General features: G+C 36.0%; 1 long non-coding RNA gene across 1 annotated transcript in view; it reads right to left on the reverse strand.

The window, feature by feature from the left end:
• Positions 1–5,067, reverse strand: part of LOC109370633 — a 21,772-nt gene extending 16,705 nt beyond the window's left edge. Inside the window, exons 1-2 of the long non-coding RNA XR_002120918.1 lie at positions 5,057–5,067; positions 3,867–3,868 (exon numbers count right to left, since the gene is read on the reverse strand). This is a non-coding gene — a long non-coding RNA (uncharacterized LOC109370633). The remainder of the gene's footprint in view (positions 1–3,866; positions 3,869–5,056) is intronic.
• Between the last annotated feature and the right edge of the window lie 2,377 nt (positions 5,068–7,444).

The raw sequence follows: 7,444 nt of genomic DNA on the forward strand, positions 1-7,444 counted from the left end.
TTACCATGAGCACAGCCAAGCAATGGAGCAGACTGGCCACAAGTTCATGCAATCTCTATTTTTGGAAGTTTTCGAGACCTGATTGGTCAAGGCCTTGAACAGCTTAGTTTGACATCAGAGCTGACCTGCTTTAAGCTGAAGACTGGAGCAGAGATCTTCTGAAGCCCTCCCCTATGCACTTTATACTGTTTTTGTTGTTGTTGTTGTTGTTGTTGTTTGCTTTTTGTCATACTTATTTTTACTTTGTGGCAAATTCACTAGGAATTCTACTAGGTCTCTACCAAGACACTAGGTCTTTCACTTTCTGGCAGACTAATCATAATTTTGTTCCTTTTCCTCTCCTCTGTCCAACATTTTTTCTTAGAATTAAGGCAACTGCTCAGTCACTCACTCAGTTTACCACCATCTACTGATGAGCACCAACAATTCCATATTTGATCATGGAGTTTAATATGAGAGCTGAAAGTAATGCATCCTATTTAATTATGCTGGCCCATAAGGTCAGAGGCAGATGCTGGTGATACGGCAGTAGAGGCTTCCACCAATATTCCTCTACATTCTGTAGCTATGTGACAGATGGCAGCAGAGGAGCAGTCTGACAAGATCTGACAAGTCTGACAGCTGACATGGAAGTGAAGATGAAGCAAAGGTGTGTCACTGAATTCCTTCATGCAGAAAAAATGGCACCCATTGAGGCTTGCTGAATGTTTATGGTGACCAATCAGTGGATGTGAACACAGCAAGGTAGAGGGTGGTGCATTTCAGCAACAGTGCCATCATAGCAGCTGTGAAACAGTGGGTCACCTCTACAGGTTTTTATGTGCGCAGCATGCAGGCTTATATGGGCTTCTATAATTAACAACATAATTACTATTTTTTCTTAAACATAGAATCATTTTGATTGGAAAAGATCATCAAGATTACAAAATCAACCTGACGTACTGGGTTCCAGCACTAAGACATGTTCCTTATTGCCACATCCATATGTCTCTTCCATTTCTCCAAGGATGGCAACTCCACCACTTCCTTGGGCAGCCTGTCACCTCTTGGTGAAGAAATTCTTAATATCCAATCTAAACCTTCTCTGGTTCATTTGAGACTGTTTCTTTGTGATTGATACCCTCCTAGCTACAACCTCCTTTCAGGTAGCTGTAGAGAGCCATGAGGTCTACCCTCAGCCTCCTTTTCCCCAGACTAAATGGCCCCAGATTCACGAAGGCACAAGATAAGAGTTCTCCATTCTGTTTCTTTGTCTTGTCCTTTTTCTCCTTACTGACTTTTTAATTGTAGTTCTTTCCAGTTGTCTCTTATTACAGAAGTTCTTCTATGGGCTATACTAGAGGAAGCTGACATGAGAAATGGATACGAGCTAGATGCTTATGATGCTGCAGCAAAATTGGATGTTCTACTCTGTATATGTGAATAATTTTACCAACACCTTTGCCTCTGAACTTTTAAAAATAATTTCATATTATTCTATAACATCATAAGCCCATTCAACTCTGTTTCTACTGCAGAATGTTAAGCACCTTCCACCTCCACACACATTGATCTAGATACTGGCGCAGACTTATAAGGCTACAGAAAATGAAGTAAAATAGGACCAGTATTACAGAAGAATAGAATGTCAATGTAGTATTTGCTCTGGTCACCTTCAAAGAGGGATATCCCATTGTTTGCTTTTGACCAGAGTCAAGCTGTGCTGTCCTGGATCTTTACAAACATTTGAGTACTTGAAAAGAGATCAGACATGCCAACAGTTCAGACTATTGACTTGTCCTGCTGAGCTGCCTGCCTGGGAATCTACTTGGAGCAGAAGTTCACAGAGTACTATAGAGCAGTCTAGACATAGTGACAAATATTTCAATTTTTCAACTTCGCTCATGAAATTTTAAAGTACATAGACTTTCCAGTTGAAGTTTGTGTTTTTCCACCTTTACAGTGGAAACAAGTGGATATAGAGTTGTACTTAGACCGCAAAAAGCTAATTTCTAACAAAGAAGCAAGGCTTTATAATTCTTTCTATGGTAGTAGGTAGTCTGATTTTTTTCACAATTTTGAACTATTAAAAGAACTCTTTATGAACATCATCTAATTTCTGGACAGTGGAATTTTTTAGCTGAAAATATACAACTGCCAATGCTTATGAATTTTAACTCAGCAAGCATCATTTTTTTTAATCAATTATTTCTTACGAGTTTATTTTAAAGAAGGAGTTTAAGGCTTCCTTTAATGACAGTAGATGCCTGCTCAACCATAGCCATTCTGCAAGTTTCAGTATTTCCTATTGTATTAATAAAATAGTTAAATAGAAGTGAAAAAAATCATGGAGAAGAAGCAATGTTATTTTGAATGCCAACAACAACAACAAAAAAGGATATATTTATGGAAAATATTTTTCACTATGCACTTAAGTTAAACAGGACTTTGATACTAATGGCTGGACTTCTACAGTAATCAACAGCCTGATTGTACATAATGTGAAATTAGGGAGAAAAAAAGAGAACCTTCATTCTTAAAGACTGCTGTAGTTGGACTACATACAGTTTAAAGAAGAAAGTGTACCAGCTCCATCTGTCATAATGGTGTAATGGCATTCTAGATTTCAGACACCTACTTAAAATCTGTGCAATTGAATTTTCAATTTTTTCCTCAAAGTACTTTTTTTTTTTTCCAAGTATCTAAACCAAACATTTTTTCCAAGTATCTAAACCAAACATTTATCAATCTTTAAATGCTGCAGTGCTTAGAATTATAACAAGCTGCTAGTTTCTTTCTTTTGTGGCTTTTATTTTTCTTGTAGACTACCTTCCATTCCATAGCATTTATTAGACACCATTTCTATTCAGAAGATTTCTGCAACAAATTGATGGGTAGCTTGTGCACACATTTATTAGTGAACTCATAAGCATATGTTCTACACTCTCTATACTACAATTAAAAGGTTTCATAAATACATGCCTACTGGATTCGAGATTTTTTATAAAAGATGTATGCACTTTATGTTCAAGTTTCCTTCCTTTCAGGCTTTTTGCAGAGAAGAATAAGAGTAAGTGAAAAACAACAGCTTAGACAAAGCTTTTAAAGTTTTCAAAATGAAGAACTCTGGATAAATTGTCCTCTATACTGATAGCATTCAAATATTACATTTTGAATTGAATTTATAAAAACCATTTTCCTGTATTTTTTGCTGGATAGGTGGGTGGGAAGCATGAAATATCTGGAAATATGTATCACCGAAGTAGAAAAAAACCCTCATTTTTCTTAAAAGTTACTGCCTCATTTCCAATTTATCTCATTATCAGCTAAAAATTGATTTTTGCAACAGACTCATAAACAAATGCTCTTCATTTCTAGTAGGTTCAGTGAGATGACTGCAACCAATTGAATTCTGCTTGTTCAGGCAGATGCAGAGCCACCGGATCTGCTGAGCAAACACACTGGATTGAACTGGTACAGACACATGAGTACCTCATGAGAAATAGCAAGAAGACTGAAATTACAACCCTCACTAAATCCCTCAAACTCATCGCCTCAGTGTAATCCCACGGAAAGTAGAAGGCAGAGTACATGGCTCTCTGTAGATGCTGATCACAACAACTACTGAAATTATTTATTAGATTTAAGAGCCACTGACATGTGTGGAGTTATACATTGCTAAAGAAGAAGAAAGTAGGTTTGTTAAACGTGCACAATCTTAATTGAATTTGAAGGGGGAAAAAAGTGACTTTCATTTTATTTCTCCTTTATTTAAAGCAAAACTGAGACATTAAATGTAACGCATGTACACATGTACATGACCCTAAAAAATACCATCAGCAAAATGAAACAAATCCTTAATTTCTTTCCTGCATCTGATCCTGAACCACTTGTTACTGATGTGTGATCCTCAAAGGGTACCTCTTGCTAATAAACTAACTTTACTTTCAAATACAATTCAAGTCACCAAGAAATTAATACCTAGGTTAAACAATTTTAAATAAACTGGTTATCAGCAAAGCAAGAAGATAAAAACCTCCTTTTGGTTGTTTTTCCTGTGACCAGCAGTTCTTTAGGTATTGCTGGTACCTACGTTAATAAACGAGCATACATCAGAAAAGGTAAAGGGATAGGAGACAGGAATGGTGAGGGAAAAAGGGCAGTAATATAAGTTTGCTGGTGTACATTTGAAAACAGTTTGTAAGCAAGGCTGCTTTTTCTTGTATAATCCTTTGCTACATGCAATTTTCTCTTTCTATAGCAGCATTATTCCTAGATTAACAGGAAAGGGTATGGATCTGGATAGGGGCTTTATTATTAACTTGACGCAGAAATCCTTCTGACTCATGACATAATCTCCCTACTAAATAACCACATTATTTTCCTCTAACAAAAACAAAGCACAATGTACCAAGGAAATTCCTATACAGAATAATATAATGAACTTAAAATACTATAATCATGTGTCAGAGCTTTCATCTCTTATGCCCCAAAGGTCCAAGACAATTTTAACGGCACCATTTTGTATCTACAGTAATAGATCAGTCTGAACACCTGTTTGCACACTAGATTAGCAGCAGCTCAAACAGTTTGCCTTGGCTTAATAGAAACATTAATGCTCCATGTTAGTATTTCTTCAGTAGTACTGTAGAAGAAAAATAGAATGCAGAAACAACTTGGGTAGAAATCAGTGCATGCTAGAAGTGTTGTATTTCACAGATACAACACATGGTTGGTTTTTTTTTTGTTTGTTTGTTTGTTTGTTTTTTGCTTTTATACTGTTTATATCGGTTACATTCTGTGGATACAGATAGAAGCAGATCATTTTTTAAGTTACTGAAATGCTCCTTTGACTACAGACCACAGACAGCAGGTCTATTTCATAAACAGAATTCCTAAAACCAGTAATTTAATAGAAATTTAGTATACTGATGGTCAAGAAAATGTTAGACTTCTATATTGTTGTGATCACTTCAGAATACAGGAAACCCACTTCACCTGGCATTCTTTAGATGACAATTTTCAGCTAATAAACAACAACCATGCACTAAAGAATCACCATGGTAATTCTTTCCACGCCCTTCACTTTGTCGACAGGACAAAAACAATAACAATTCTGTTAAGGGGAGCTTTTTGATCATAGATTTTTCTTTTCAGAGTCACGCATAGACACAGTAGAAGCAAGGAGTTGAAGTCAGTGTAACTGTAAAACCTGATTTTCCTGTGGAAAAAAATCATAAGTAAAAAAAAAAAAAGAAATATCACCCTACATACCTAAATGGCTACACAAATCAAAAGGAAGGAGACCTGGAATCCTTAGGGGAAATCGTCATTAACTGAATAATCCAAAATTATTTAACATTTGTACCAAGGGCCTCCAAAATAATGAAATTATTATTACTGAATAAAGATAACACAGAACTGAAACTCAGAGAATGACATGGATGAGACCCAAATGCTAAGTGTGCTGCATGGTTTCCATTCCAAGGAATTCAGAAAAAAAAGAGAAAAGATAGAAAGTTACTGTGTGTTTTTAACTTTACACAGAATTTGCATCATTTCAAATCAAATGTTTCTGAAGTTTCATTCCACAGCAGATCGCAGTCTTCTATTAGCTTTAGTATTCCACATTACAGACTAGGGAATCACAAGAACCTACTTGAATATCCAGAGATGTTACTCTCTGGCATTTCATATTTGGGGCTGTTTTAGAGTCACAGATTATTCAACAGGAACACCCAAGAAGTTCTGTCTCAACACAGCCAAGCATACAGAACAAGGAATACCAGATATAACTTATTGGACTGGGAATACCAATCCTGCAAATAAGTGATTTGAAAAAGTGACACAATAAAAAAAACAAAAAAACAAAACAAAACAAAAAAAAAACCAGGCAGTAAAGGTTTCCATGCCAAGACTATGGCTAAAATCAGTAAAAACACCTTTTAATATTTAAACAGAGAAGTAGTGAATGGGAATAGAAAAGTCACTTTCCTTTCCTGTAGCTCAGTCCTGGATTTTTATGTCCTGTTCTAGCATACAGACTTGAGGAAGAACATTTAGTGTACTTTGAGATGAAAACTGAGGAGTTGAAAGAATCATGAGAATGACAAAAGGATGCATGAAAACACACTCTCTGACAACAAACCCTTGATGGACATTTATTCCCTTCAAGCAAAATTAGGATACAAAAGGATTTGATTATAACCTGACAGTTTCTACACTGGGAGATAAAACTTGGTAACAAAAGACCTTTAAACCTAGAGGACAAAGGTACAATGATATCTAAGGTTGGATGCAGAATGTGAACACATGAAATCTTTTAACATAAAGAACAACCAGGGATTGGTGAAATCTTTTTTAATTTTTGGATCTGAGGAGATATGTTCATCTAAAGATACCTGGAAGGAAAGACCACTGGCTTGTGGTTTGCATCCCAGGGAGTCACAGTATTCTCTCTTCACCTGAAATTCTAGTATGATGAAAGCATCTGTTTCTTAAAAACAAACAAAACAAAAAATCCAAACCAAACCAAATGAAAAAAAAACAACAGTACATTTTACTACTAGTAGTACAGTTTCTGGAGCTATCACCATTCCTCTTGCACTGAACTCATGCTCATCCAGAGACTCCCATTTCCAGATAATGCAAAATCTTTATGAAAACTAGGTAATTGATATTAGCAAATCCTTGTATGCTTACCTATTTCAGACCAGAGTGTATGTTCTTCTGCGTGGCAAAGAAAAACAGCCCCTTCTGCAAACTAGATTGGGATTTTCTAAGCCCATATGCACAGGTGGCACCACCATAAACAGGGAACTGTATTGCATTGCATGATGGCAGCCAGGATGCATCCAGTGATAGGGCACTATAAAGTTGTGAATGCTTTGTGAGGGGCTCCTTCCATTTCTCCTGTGGACAAATCAGTGTCCCAAGCTTCCTATTATGGTTCCTACTTCATACATTCCGCTCCAAAACCAGTGAGCAGATCAATGCTAATTTGCATTCTAAAGAACAAATAACCTTTATTTATGTTTATAAGTAAATGAATTCCCACTAAACTTGCAAAAAGAAGCTGAAGATTTAATAGCATTATTATGAAGATACGCATTTGTGGTAACGATCCACAAAAAAGATTATCAGATGGTGGTGGAAATTGTGGCGTTAACAGTTAAGGTGCATTTTGCAGATGAGTGTCCAACCTGCATGAAGAATGCTAGTAGTCAGTTCTGGTTGCTATTCCTCAGTAACCTTCACATAAGAATTTTGAAGAGTTTTCCAGTTTCTATGTATATTATTTATTCAAACAGATTTTGGAAACAGATAATAGAGGCAGCCAAGGAAAAATGAAGATGACATTAAAAAAGTTTCATTGTATACAAGAAATTTAATATTTACTAACAAAGAAATGCCATTGAGAGATGAATATTCTCGCAAAACATGAAGAGTATTTCTAATTTATCAT

This window comes from Meleagris gallopavo, chromosome 1 (assembly GCF_000146605.3).
Source record: "Meleagris gallopavo isolate NT-WF06-2002-E0010 breed Aviagen turkey brand Nicholas breeding stock chromosome 1, Turkey_5.1, whole genome shotgun sequence".
Classification (NCBI taxonomy): Eukaryota; Metazoa; Chordata; class Aves; order Galliformes; family Phasianidae; genus Meleagris; species Meleagris gallopavo.